General features: G+C 39.7%; 1 protein-coding gene across 6 annotated transcripts in view; it reads right to left on the bottom strand.

Moving 5' to 3' along the window:
• The window catches only part of tnr (tenascin R (restrictin, janusin)), a 180751-nt gene extending 169652 nt beyond the window's left edge, over positions 1-11099 (bottom strand). For 5 of the 6 annotated variants that reach the window (XM_030403212.1, XM_030403211.1, XM_030403210.1 and 2 more), the window contains exon 1: positions 10550-11098. The gene's annotated coding sequence lies outside the window, so the exon portion shown is untranslated. Of the gene's footprint in view, positions 1-10549 lie in introns of all 6 variants that reach the window. The other variant, XM_030403216.1, reaches the window with a different exon arrangement.
• Between the last annotated feature and the right edge of the window lie 2442 nt (positions 11100-13541).

The raw sequence follows: 13541 nt of genomic DNA, 5'->3' as shown, positions 1-13541 counted from the left end.
TCTTGGCTCTCTTTTCAATGATCATTTCATTTCTATTTTTTCGGACGGGAAAGAAAAAGGAACACTTAAGCAAACCTGAAGAGACACACTACTCAAAGCTAGACTCACTCTAAACTGAAAGCCAAAGACCTACCCTTATTCCAGGAAGCTTCCAATCATTGGTTTGATTCTTTTAAAATCTTTAAAGAAATAGACCTACGTTTTCACAAACACAAGAACATGTCTGTCTGCTATAGCTAGGAGATGTGTAGCTTAGCACTAGGCTTGAGTTACAGGTACTCTCCTCACTCTAATGTTCAAACCAAACTCTTTCTCATCTCTCGTCTCATTTATTTTAACATTGAAGCTTTCGAAATCTACTGTGCACAACAACAATACAAGAAAATTGCTGAATGCTAAATTTTAGACAATGAACGGAGATAGGTATGGGAAAGGGATGGAACAGCTATCATCTTTGAGATTATCAGGGCCAATTTTCAGCATTTTTTCGATTATTGATATCAGTGTTCTGTGTGGCCAGTTAAGGTGGCTGGTATCTATGAGTGAGTACAAAAAAAGGGACTGTCAGGTTAGAAAAAAAATGCACTTCTTTGGCTCTGATGTAGCATCGTCTCTCCGTTTACACGTAACAAGTAATAGCCTATCAACACTGAATAATCTGAATCTTCAAACTAATTAGTAACTAAAGTTATCAAATATATTCAGTCGGAGTCAAAGTTAGAAGAAAATGGAATTACTCTGATGAAGTACCCCAAAATTTGACTTTATGGGCTGTTGGTGTCATTGATTACTAAGAAGCGGTATCAGTATCGGCCAAGAAAAAAACACATTGGTCTGTAGATTTAAGGGGGGTTTCAACTTTTTCTGATTAGCAAACAGTTAATCCACACACAAGAAAAGTATCCCTCTGGGCAACAAAGCCAAAAATGCTGATCAATTAAATAAATTAGAACACCCTATGCCTTTAATTAACATATGGAAATGAATGTTCTGTTGGCATTTAAAACCTACAGCCACTCTGAGGATGACATATGTGCACAATTAAGGACTCATGCGGAGTGTATTTGTCGACTGGGAACAAACCAATTGTCACCATGGCACACAGCAGTGATTTTGGAGCCCAGACCACAAAATCAGATGATATCCTGAATATCAGAAGCATCTGCTGAGTTTTGCAGAGCTACCCCGATGAGAATGTTTCCACAACATGTTTCACATCGCTTCAGTGTCACAAATCTGTTGACAGAATGTGGTTACAAAGTGTGCAAAGGAAAAACTGCATCCAAATCATGTATCATGCTGCAACTGTTCCATAGCCCCCAGGGCACCTTATTGGATTTTCAGATGCTAGATCGGTCCTTTGAAAGTAGGTTGAAAAATGTCTCATCACTCTTCAAAGGGATAGATATTGATTGGAAGAGATCAATGAAAATTCTGTTGAATATGGGTAATATCATCTGGATTCTGGCTGCAACAAAATAATAGAATATATAGCAGGTTTTTGTGCCTGAGATACTGCAGGGATTCATTTCATGGAGTTGTAGATTGTAGAATATGAAACCCTCTGACCCAAAAAACAGAAAAAAGGAGTTGTAAAAAGTCTCCACTACAGCATTCAAAGCTATAGACTCAGAGGCAGCAGTCAGTCTTCTTTAATTATCTAAATCTATATGAAAAGATGAGAGTGAAGATATTTTTATTTTCACACTCCAGCTTAATCTCGAGGCTCCCAACACATGGACAAAACATTGTAGCTAATGACACTTTTGCTCTCTGAGTAATTAGTAAGCACACCAGGCAATGAGAAATATATATTTAAAAAAGAAAACTGGCCCTACGTTATACTACATCACTAAACCAACACATTTGAGACAGCCAGAGCACTGTCAGTGGAGCATACCTAACAGATCAGTTCTATATTGTTCAAACTTAGATCATGAAGCTTTTGAAACTTATGATTAACATAATGAGACTGTGAACAATGTAATGACAGTCAATAAAGACCAAAATGTATCCATGCTTGCATCGGCACTAAACATTACAGACATCCTCCATCATACACAGCACATGGCTTTAAACTCAACCTCCAACCTCACCGGCATCTTTTCACTGGTCTTTGTCTCACGTGGCCTTTACAAGTCATGAAATTAAGGTCCTATTCTTGCGTCATGTTGGTTTGTTTAAAGGTCATTCATGATGTTAACAGAACAGTTCTCCTTGAGGTAGCCTAATGATAACAAAGGTGAGCATGTGACCAAAGGACATTGCAGCAAACTTTTGGAAAGGGCGTGTTGAAGTCAGACAGTTTTTTTTTTTATAACAATGTGGATATATTAATTAAAATATATCAGCATCCATACCCTGTGGTATTACAAAAAAAAGAAAAAATCAGTGTTGCACAGTTGAGCCAATTATTAGAAATATCTTGTGTAAAAACCAACCCGTAACAGCTCTGTTTTGCATATTAAGTGGAAAATCTAATCTATCGGAATGCATATTCTATGGTACTATGCAAATGGGACAACTGGAGCAGTCATAATTGCTCAGTGTGTGCTGGGAATGAAAATGGCTTTTTGTATGAGTTAAGAACAAATTAAGTTAATGACACCATTCTGGTAAATGGCAGACAGATGGAAGGTTCACAGAGACAAATAACTGTCTTAGTTCTTAATCACATGTGTAATTAACTGGTGTGTGAAGATGCCGGTTTGATTGGTGTGTGGTCGCCATGTTACATTTAAAAAGTGTTGTTTAGAGTCAAATTAGTCCGCATCCTGTAGCGAGAGAAAGGTACAGAGAGACAACTATTTTTTCATGATCAAAGTGAAACGGAACTGCTGTTATGTTGTCAACAGGGGTGGAAACGGACCGACATGTACTGTGACACTTTAAAGTCAGAACAGTCAAGTATACCGGCTGAGATTGTGAAAATCTACAGAATGTATTTATTGGATGAAGCTGAAGCGTTTAATATTTTATCATATGTGATGTCATTGTGCATGACATGATGTTCCTTGTCCTTTGTGTGTAGTGCAGAGAAACCACTGCCCGCACTGTCTGTCAAAATCTCAGCACGTGCATACCATTCATCAGAGCCAACACCAGAAAAAAAATGACATAATATAGTTTGCTGTCATGTTTTCTTTTTTCAAACCACATTTCATCCAGTTTACTAGCCACAGATGTAAGGATTCAAAGCCTCAAGAAATGAGCCGCAGAAATGAGCCCTAATATTCCAGTTCCCTCGCCTTGAATCATTTCCTGAATGGGATTTTGCTTACTGGTGACTGAAAAAAGGTTTATGGTTAACACAAACTTTAGGGATTTTCACATTTTGTTCTATGACATTAAATCCGTGAACACCCTACATGTAAAATAAAAAGTTCTGGGGGTCTTGGTGGTCGCTAACAAATAGCTAACTGAGACTCAGGTTGGCAGGGACATTAAACATCATTGCACTGAACACAGAGACTCATCTACACACTAGTCTGTAGATAGATGACAGATGGACCTTAGCTGCAAACTATACTAACTCTAGTCTGTAGTGAGACACTTAGTGGCACTGAATGTGAGTAACATTCGCTTTTTACCTCTGGTGATTTAATTTACGCTTCCAAATTCCCAAATGCGGTGTTGATCTGTGAAAATGATCTTGCTGAACAAAACGTGTAAGTATCATACGCTTGTGTTTGCCACAGCGCTTATTTTCAGTGCTAATCCAAAATCAAACAAAAAATTACCATAGGCTTTTTGTTGAGGGAACCACGGTGATGCTAACTTCCGGGCTGGCTTACAAAACTACGTCATCCCTACAACGCTGTATCAACCTGCTGTACAAGCTCAGTCACAAGAAGAGCGACTTTGTATGTATTTCGATCCTGTTGATTGGACTGTTGTGACACTTTGAGATTTTAAAGCTAAGTTATGCATGTCTAAACACCAGAAAATAAATAAAGCAACAGGAAGGCCTTGCATAATCGCACACTTTGATTATTCAAGGATGAGGCTCAGGTGTTATAAAGGCCGGCTGTTGACTATATAAAAAACACTTTTATAACATATGACAAGATGGTCTTTGGTCAAGTTCCAAGTGGACTTTGAGTTAGAAAACTTGTTTTCAAACTATTCTATACAAGTTTGATACTCACACTTTCACACTCAACAGTTTTAAAAGAGAAATATTCATGTCTTTTAATAATCCATATTCCATTTTTTTGCAATTTACAGAGGACTTTTCTTTGCTTTTCAATACTTGGACTTGCCTCAAAAGATTTAAAAACAGCATTGGCCACAAGGCATTCCACACTACGCTCTCTTCTCTTTCCACCCTGACTTTGGTTGATGTTTCTTGAAACATAAAAAATTCATCTTTGCTCGCTCACGACACACACATTGCCAGGTTGTCTTTATATTTTACATTTCAAGAAATATTTCTATACATTTCTGTCTGCTTAATTAAAAATGTGCATCCAATAAGTTGACATTTTATTAGCGAGTTTTCAGGATGCCAGTTTGATAGGTTAATTAGGAGAAGAGCAGACAGGCTGCTATGTCAGCCCTCTCAATTAAAACCAAATATATATTTATTTAATGTTCATATCAGAACTCTTTCACTGATTAACAGCTCAATCAGATCATTTGGCTGCTGAAGTAATAAACTGTTATTTCACCCTTGTCTGCCATTTGTCTTTTATGGCGAGGGAATAAGAGAAGATGAAGAAGAAGAGTGTAGCGGAGGAGAGGAATCTATCTTGGGAACCTAAATGAAAGGAATTTATCTTCTTAGTAGTGAATGTTTTAATTGCTGATATTACTTTATCAGTTAAGTATCTGCAGGAGAAGTGCAAACAAGATTAGTTCCAAAAAGCCCAAATGTCAAGTTAAAAGAGCTTCAACAAGCTGCACAGTTCAGGCAACATCCCTCACGACACAAAAAAACCTGCTCCAGAACGGTAATTCTTTGACCTTTTCCCCCCATCAGTAAGACTTAGCAATTAGAAACTTCTCCAAAAAATGCAAATAAGACACATTTAAACAGAACACTGCGAACCTGCACTTCAGGATAATTCATGTATTCAGGGCACATTTTGGGGGGCGTTTTTTTCTGCTCTGTTTGCAGTGTGACTTCCCTTCCTATATAAAGGTTATACTCAGACAAAACATTGAGATATGTATCAAACTGAAACAGTGTATCAGGTCGGACTGTACACCTTCCGATAATCCCCAGTCAGCCAGGTATCAAACAACGTCTACCTCTAACTACTGCACAGTTGTTGTATAAACAGAGCCAGAGCATATTTACCCTTCAGCAAAAGGTGTCTCTTGAGCCGACATGTTTGTATATCTGAACATCCTTCACAGGCTGCCTGGAGGGGGCTCATGCCTGAACTTTAAGCTTTTCACTTCATACTAGGCAAGAAGAAGCAACCAGTACCAGAGGTCATCTGGAACATTTCCTTTTCTCACCGAACATCACACCAGCAATGTGCCCATACATGATCATACATACACACATGCACCCACACAGGTACATACACCAGTACCCGCGGGACCTGCACGGAGCAGTAAATATCTAAAAAATACGTCTGAAGAAGAGACTGAAAGAGATGAAAGACCTTTACGGGCTATTTCCCAGTGCAGACACTCAGGTGGAGGAGACAGCGAGAGAGAAAGAAGGAGATGAAAAATGTCAGGGGGTTGGAAAAGACAGTGTAGAAAGATAGTGAAAAAGAGAGAGAGGGAGAGAAAGACAGACAGGGAGGGGAGAGGAAATGTTAAGTAGCATTTGAAGTGGAAGAATTCCAGTTTGGATTCAAGCTCCTTGGCTAATGAGGATCATTAACATGGCCTGCCCAGCTCCCCTAAACGCTGGGGAGGCCTGGACGATGTGGGATAAAAATAAAACCTCTCACGCATATCCCCACAAGATTCACAAGGCGGGCGCTTGTAAAAAAAAAAAAAAAAGATATAGCACATGCAGGCCGCGGAAGGTACTTCCGCATGCAACACTACACGCCATGGATCCTGGAAATGGGAATACTTACCCTACAAGTACACTCAGTTGAACTCTGAACTCTTTGGATTCTGTTTGAAGCGCATTGGCAAAAAAAGCAATTTAGATTCCTGCGATTTCACTAGCTGAAATAAAGACCAAGGTGAATATGTCTCTACAGCTCCTGTGATATGATATAAATCAGAGGCTTATATCAGTTCAAGTATGTCATCCCATGTGGCAAATTTGCTTTGGAAAGGAAAGGCAAACGGCTGAAATGACTGTAAAGCTCTCCGATCTTACACACATTCCCTCCATTATTTCAAGTGGGCAGTTGAAATTTCTCCCTACGTTTTATGATCCTCTGAGCTTTGCCATTTTCTCTCCACTCGCTGTTTAACACACAGTAAAACAAAGCACCTAGAGCGGCTTAAAAAAACTATCCTAGCTCCTGTCCTGCTTCTATAACTCACTGGTGATGTACAGTCACATCTTTTTTGAGCACTTCCGACGACTTTTACAGCGTAATCGATTGAGTGGTTATTTCAGACAGCATCAAAACAGTTTGAAAATACAAATAGACTTCGTCAGTGGTCAAGAATATAGCCGAGACCTGCTTTCTCGGACATCCTGCCATCGATTCCTGTTTTTCCCCCTCTCAGCACTGTCACTCTACACCGTTGGGGGGCTGCGTATGTGAAATTTACAACATCTCGCTATATCAGGCATTCCCAACCAGCAAATACTGCATACTTGCAGTTCCATCAGCCGTTCTGTCACAGTGCAACTGCTTTTCTTCATCTATTACATTTTATTAAGGGGGAGAGAGATGTTCATACACACAGAGTGCACTCACAGCACACTGTGTGAGACCCAAGGCAGTCAGACAGACAAGTGTCTTGATAAGATCAGCATAATTGGCACATTCATCTGTCTTCTGTTAATAAAGTGCTTTGTGGTCGAGAGATCAACTGCGGAGAGCTGTGATTTTCACTGATGGTATTGTCTTCACTGTCGGGTTGAGAAAAAGATCTTAAACTGATTATGCGCTAAATACAAAATATCTTTTGATGGACAAAAAAGAATTCCTAATAGGTTTCAGTAGCCTTTTGCCTTATTGTGGCATGAGACAACATACATGTATGGTCTTAGATTCTGGATATTGTATCAGGATATGGTATAAGTGTTGTCTTTTCCTTGTTTTCAAGGCTAAATTATAGTAAAATTATGTTGTTTTCTAAACTTACCAGACTGTTTTTCTTGTTTTAATACTTGTCTTTATCTGCCTTACCAATAGTCATCCCTACAATATTGTTGCACTATCGATATCAGAAGGGCCTATTTGGTTGAAAATAGTGTGATATTGAATTTGTTGTCAAGTCCTAGCATTTATTAAGTGCTTTTGAGAAGATTCATGTATCCCGATATGGCCTTAAAAATGTCGTAATTGTATTTTAAGGTCATTTTTCCCAATCCTTGACGGCGCCTATTCAAACCAATGAGAATCCTCGGCTGAGCGTATACACTAAGAACGTTTTGTAGCAACTAGGTTTAATTTCTACCTGGTCATGCCGCCGACTGAATATGTGCAGTAGAGTTTCCCCCTCGATAGCCCAGCAATGGCATCATCACTGATGGCTATATCAGTGATGATACCATTACCATTATATTTTTGGCCACAATAGCTTGAAAATTTGGTCCAGATCCACACATCATTGCACATCCCAATACTGTTTGCCTGTACATTTGTGTATCTTTTAGCTCAAGAGTAAACCCCATGGGGAGAACATTAAGAGGAGGAACACAGTTTAACACACAGCAAGAAAGATAGCAAGGAAAGCAAAAAAGCACGCAAGAAAGCAAGAATGAAAGAAAGACAGAGCAAGAATAGATCATACAATTTGTTCAGAAAAATTCCCATGCCTGGCTCCTCTACCTTGAAAACATCAATCAGAGCCGTCTACCCAACATTCATCACACAGACTGAGATGGTCGCAAAGGAGGCCATCGAGGTACTTCTTGAAAAGATGAACCATGGAAGGACAGGAAAATGTTCCGTTCGGTGGTCTCTGTAAGGCTTTTTATTAATGCACTAAATGTGTTGAACGTATGAATTGTACAGGGAGACATTACCTTAGAAATTAATTAAGTATGCACTAAATAATTACGGGAATTGTTTTCACGTTAATAAAACTGTGCAAACTCAATGTGCCTGTCTCTGAGCCATTAGAGCGCTCGTCTAATTAGCAAACAAAGAAACTCTTCTTGTGTGAAAGAGTGTTTAAATTAGAACTGAAAGAAGAACAAACAGTTAAAGATTTCTGCCCTTTTACTGCACTTTCTTTTACTGCTACTGAGTTTAAATCTGTGCAGCAGCTGATGGATGGCGCGGCCGCTAATGAAAGCTGGATATGTCCACATTTAACTGTCTCCGTAACGATAAGTAATGACGGTAGCTTAGCTAACACAATTAACACTGGCGCAGAGGAAAATAAAATTCCCACCGAATGAAGTATTATGTAAATTATTAATTACCGCGTAGACGATTGCAATCTTGTTCAGCTGCCCATTGGCACTCAAATAAATGTGAAGGATTCAGAGACAGAGGGAAGGGAAATAGTGAAGATAATCCTGACACAGTGTGAGAAAATTTTAACAAATACCACCTGCTCCTGAAGCAATTTATAGAAACAATTTGCATTTGCAATTTAACCACTTATATAGACTAAACAGCAACAAACGCAAACAGGAAACAAAGAACAATTTCAGCAAATGCTGGCGGGATCTTGCAGTTGTTCTCATACTGTTAAAATATAATGCATGTCCCAGAGAATTCTTGCAAATGTATAGGAAATCTCTCTTCACCATGTTAAATATTAGAGCCACAGTATAGTAATCTGTATTTAATGTATATTTAATCAAGCGATTTCTAAATGTTTTATGAGCAGCAGTTCCCACAAATGCAGTAACACTTGTACAAATGTCTTCCGTGTGTGTTTTTGCATATGTATGTGTGTGAGAAAGACAGTCAGAGAGTGAGTAATGAACAGATAAAGAGCCAGCGAGAGGTAAAGACAAAGACAGAGAGTGAATCCAAGAAGAGAAAGAGAGACGAAGGGAGAAAGTGATCTCTCAGATTCGGTGTCTCAGCTTAATGACACAGGACCCACATGGGAGAGAGGGAGAGCCAAGCTGAGAGCGAGCTATGATGAATCCAGAGACCGATAACCTCAAGCCTCCCCACTCACAGCCTACACAGTCAGGAAAAAAACTGTCTCAGAAATTAGCTGCTCAGCTCAGAAACTGAATTTGTGATTTTTCTCTCTGCTGCTTGTGTCCCTGGCTTTCACTTCTCCTGCCTTTTTTTTCTGTCAGCCTCCAATGTGGTGTCAATACCTGCCTCCGAGTCCCCCAATCTGTTCCCCCTGCTGCGACCGTGGACAATATGTGGCTGACTTTGACAAATTAAACCAACTCGATATATGGCAATAACCTTCACAGGATGACATGGAGGGAAAGAGGGGAACAGGAGGGGGAAGGTATGGGAAAGGGAGAGGAAGACGGACGGAGACACCTATAGATGGGTGATGGGACATATTGAGCATAGCTTGGTATTTCTAAAGCAGGTACAGCATGAGAATATGGTGCACATAAAGACCAATTTTCTAAATGTCACCATAGCTAAAAATAAGTCACCTCAGCTCAAATGCACTGAAATATCTGTAGAGGAAAGGCGGCAAATTGGACTTAAAAAGCAACAGTCACTGATGGAAAACGAGCATTTCTCCATGCATCACATGTCAGAAAAGGACAACTTTCAAAACCATTATAACCACAGTATGTTTACAGTTCTTAAAGCACAACGGTGTCATCATATTTCGGTCCGAAAAAATATATTTTCCTCATATGATGTGTGCAAAATGATATCAGTCAACAAGCCACAGTTTTAATTGTTGTTTAAAACTAGTTCCCTACACGTTCATCCAAACTCAGCGGGAGCACGCCAAGAAGAAGAAAACCCTTGAACCGACATAATAAGTTCTCCATTCAAAGATTAAACCGGTGGCTTTGGACTCACATCCCTCCCATTGTGACAAATTGCCACATTATGGGATCAACAACTGCAATTAATTTCCTCAAGGCAAGCTTTTATAATGACTCCATTAAATTGCCCAAGTGGCTGTAATTCAGACATGTTTCACCTGTTACAACAAAACTCTTCTGCAACACACACAGTTGCACTTTAACTGCAAAAGCACACACATGTGAACACACAAACCCGCGTGCGGGGGTCGTTAAGCAGCTATTGTTGTGCTCCTCTCTGCTCAGCATGATAACGCTCTGATTGATACCAAGGTTCCCCAGTTAATCACCTGGCCGTGACTATAAATGCGTGCTGTCTTGCAAGTGATGCACAAACTCCAACGGGAGACGCACGCAGGCAAATGGATACACAACTGTACAAGAGTGAAGACACAGGACTCACAAACGTACACACACAAAAGAGCTGAATACACCTGCCCGACATCCATCCCACACAAGCTCAAGTTAACTCACCTGCTCTGAGTGACCAGCTGAAAGCTTTTCAAATTGGCCTTGGTTAATCTTCTTCCCTCTCGCTCTCTCCTCACTCTCTCTGTCCCTTTGACCACTCTCTCGCTCGCTCCCTCCCTCTTGCTCAGTGGCAGTACACGGACGTCCTACGGGCCGCTCACCCTTCCTGTGTGGCTTGGCGTAAGTGCATCGATCTCTCTGCCAAGTGGTACGTGGTCCTGCTGTTTCCACCAGACTCAGATGTGCTCTCTCCTCTCCGCCGCTCACTCTGCCTCACACAGCTGCAGAGGGAAATATGAGGACGGGCAACGTGGTTGAGAGCTGCTCCACTCTCCCTCCCTCCCTCTCTCTCTCTCTCTCTCTCTCTCTCTCTCTCCTCTCCTCCCTCTCTCTCTCTCTGTAGTGAGCTGAGATGCTCTCTCACTCGCTCGCTCTCTCTCAGGTTGTCAGCTGCTATGATGCCCACTCCTACTATCTCTTCACTCTGTCACTCTTTTATGGTGGACTGAACTGCACGCTATCTCACCATCCCTTTTTTTTTTGCTGTTTCTCCATTGATTCCTCTTTCTTTCTCTCTCCCATTATTGATCTGCGTGCCGGTGTCATTGCTAGTGCAGCCTCTAGTGGCTGCATTTTCCCCATGCTGTTCATAGAATCAGCCTTTACTCACACAGAACATGAAGCTTGTTGTGAATTTGCTCCAGGATTTGAGCTGGCATCAATATCAGCTAAAAAAACAAACAAAAGAGAAACAAATGTATCATAAAAAAAAATACACAATATATCGACAAAATAAGCTCAAGGCGATGTCTTAAAATAACTTCTTTACGCCCACCAACGGACAAAAATCAAAAGATATTCAGTTTCAAGTGATTTCAAAAAGGAAAATATGCAGAAATCCACACATCACAGAAGCTTGAAACACCAAATATTATTTAGCAATCGATCACTCAGATACATTTCGGATTGCGCGGCAATTATCAGGCGATTAATTGGGTAATCAATCAACAGAACATTAATCTGCAACTTAAGGTGATCGTTAAATCATTTTCTGGTCTTAGACTTGAGAATTGTTTGCTTTCCCTCTCAGGTTTTCAAATGATGGTTGGATAAAGCGAGACATCTGACAATGTCAACTTGAACTTGAACAGTGGGAAATACAACTGGCACTGTTTCAACGTTTATGATATTTTATTAACAAAACAATTAATCATTAATCAAATGTCACAAAAGGGTGTGTGGGTATTTTGAGCAGAGCATGTAAAGGGAAATACTAACTATTCATTTACCTTCAGGTCTCAAAATTAGCAAAAGCCAAACACTGTTAAAATATACATGTGGCTGGTCGATTTGCTTCACTCACCAGCCCCCCCCCCCCCCCAAAAAAAAACAGTGATAAGTACACTTGAGGACGAGTGATGCCGAGTGACGACGAGTGCGAAACATCCTCAAAATGAGCAATCCGGATATTTTATCCATGAATGATATTGTACATTTAAATCATCAAACTGATTAAATCCAAGGTGACCCGTTCTTCCTGTAGCGCTGACCACTTAGCGTCAGTGTGCTCAGTGCTGCTGCTGGTGGAGAGAATCTGTACTGCAGATAGATAAATGGATGTACTGATATTGCAGTGATGGCGTCAGATAGTCACCCAACAGTGACACCCAGGTCACTGATCCAGTGTCAATTCTCAAAATAAGATAAGATAATAACTCACATTTTAGTCATGTTAAATTAATGTCAATTAAACTCTGTAAACATTTGATATAACAATTTCAGCATTTAGTTTAGATGAGTTTAGTGTATTGTAGTCTAGTCTAGTTTATTTTAGTGTAGTGTAGTCTAGAGTTTTAGCATAGTGTAGGCTGGTATAGTTAAGTCTCGTGTAGTCTAGTCTAGTCTAGTCTAGTCTGGTATAGTTAAGTCTTGTGTAGTCTAGTCTAGTCTAGTATGGTAATGTTAAGTCTTGTGTAGTCTAGTCTGGTTTAGTTTAGTTTAGTCTAGTCTAGTCTAGTCTAGTGTAGTGTAGTCTAGTTGAGTGCAGTCTAGTTTAGTCTAGTTTAGTGTAATATAGTGTAGTGTATTTTAGTGTAGTCTAGTCTAGAGGTTTAGCATAGTTTAGTCTGGTTTAGTTTAGTCTGCTGTAGTGTAGTATAATGGAATGGAGTCTAGTCTAGTCTAGTCTGTTATAGTTAAGTCTAGTGTAGTCTAGTCTGGTTTAGTTTAGTTTAGTGTAGTCTAGTCTAATCTAGTGTAGTGTAGTCTAGTTGAGTGCAGTGGAGTCTAGTCTAGTTTAGTTAAGTCTGGTGTAGTTTAGTATTAACATTGGTGCTGCAGCATTCTCCCATAAGCACTGCACGTTGTGTTTACAGCAAGATGCATCTTGCATCACAGTTTTCATTATCACAGTGAAAACACTACAAAAATCATGATGATGTGACATGTTGTCTGAGTCTGTACTGAACAAACACGTTTTCTTACACACAGAGAACAACATTTGTCATCCAGGGCATTTCTGCAGCACTACAGTTCTTAATTAAAGCCCTTTCTTGTGACACATTTGACCTAAAAATTGCAGCTGCTACACTCTTCTGTATTGTGATTTTGTTTAGATTCAGCTTACTTTTGCAGCCCTACTCTGAACCATGTTGGAGATGTTGTAAAGATGTCTAATGCAAGTCATAATAAGGACTTCACACTTACATAATCCTCTTCTATCTGATTAATATTTTCATTAGTTGGTAAGTCTGAGCGTATAATCATGTGTTTAATGATCCATTTATATCAGATTGTAGGTTTAGTCAGCACAGAAGAAATACCAGCTGCAAAGACTATTGTTGCTTTAAGTGATGTCGGTGTAGAATAATAGTCACTTTATGTTCCTTGCTAATTGTTTTTTTTTTTTACTGTTAGTGATCCTATTTTTTCTGTAGTATCTATAAAATTTTCTTTTTCGTGTATCGACTGAATCAGCAATCCCTGAAAGGGAGAA

This window comes from Sparus aurata, chromosome 21 (genome assembly GCF_900880675.1).
Source record: "Sparus aurata chromosome 21, fSpaAur1.1, whole genome shotgun sequence".
NCBI lineage: Eukaryota > Metazoa > Chordata > Actinopteri > Spariformes > Sparidae > Sparus > Sparus aurata.
This window is presented reverse-complemented; position numbering and strand designations above follow the sequence as displayed.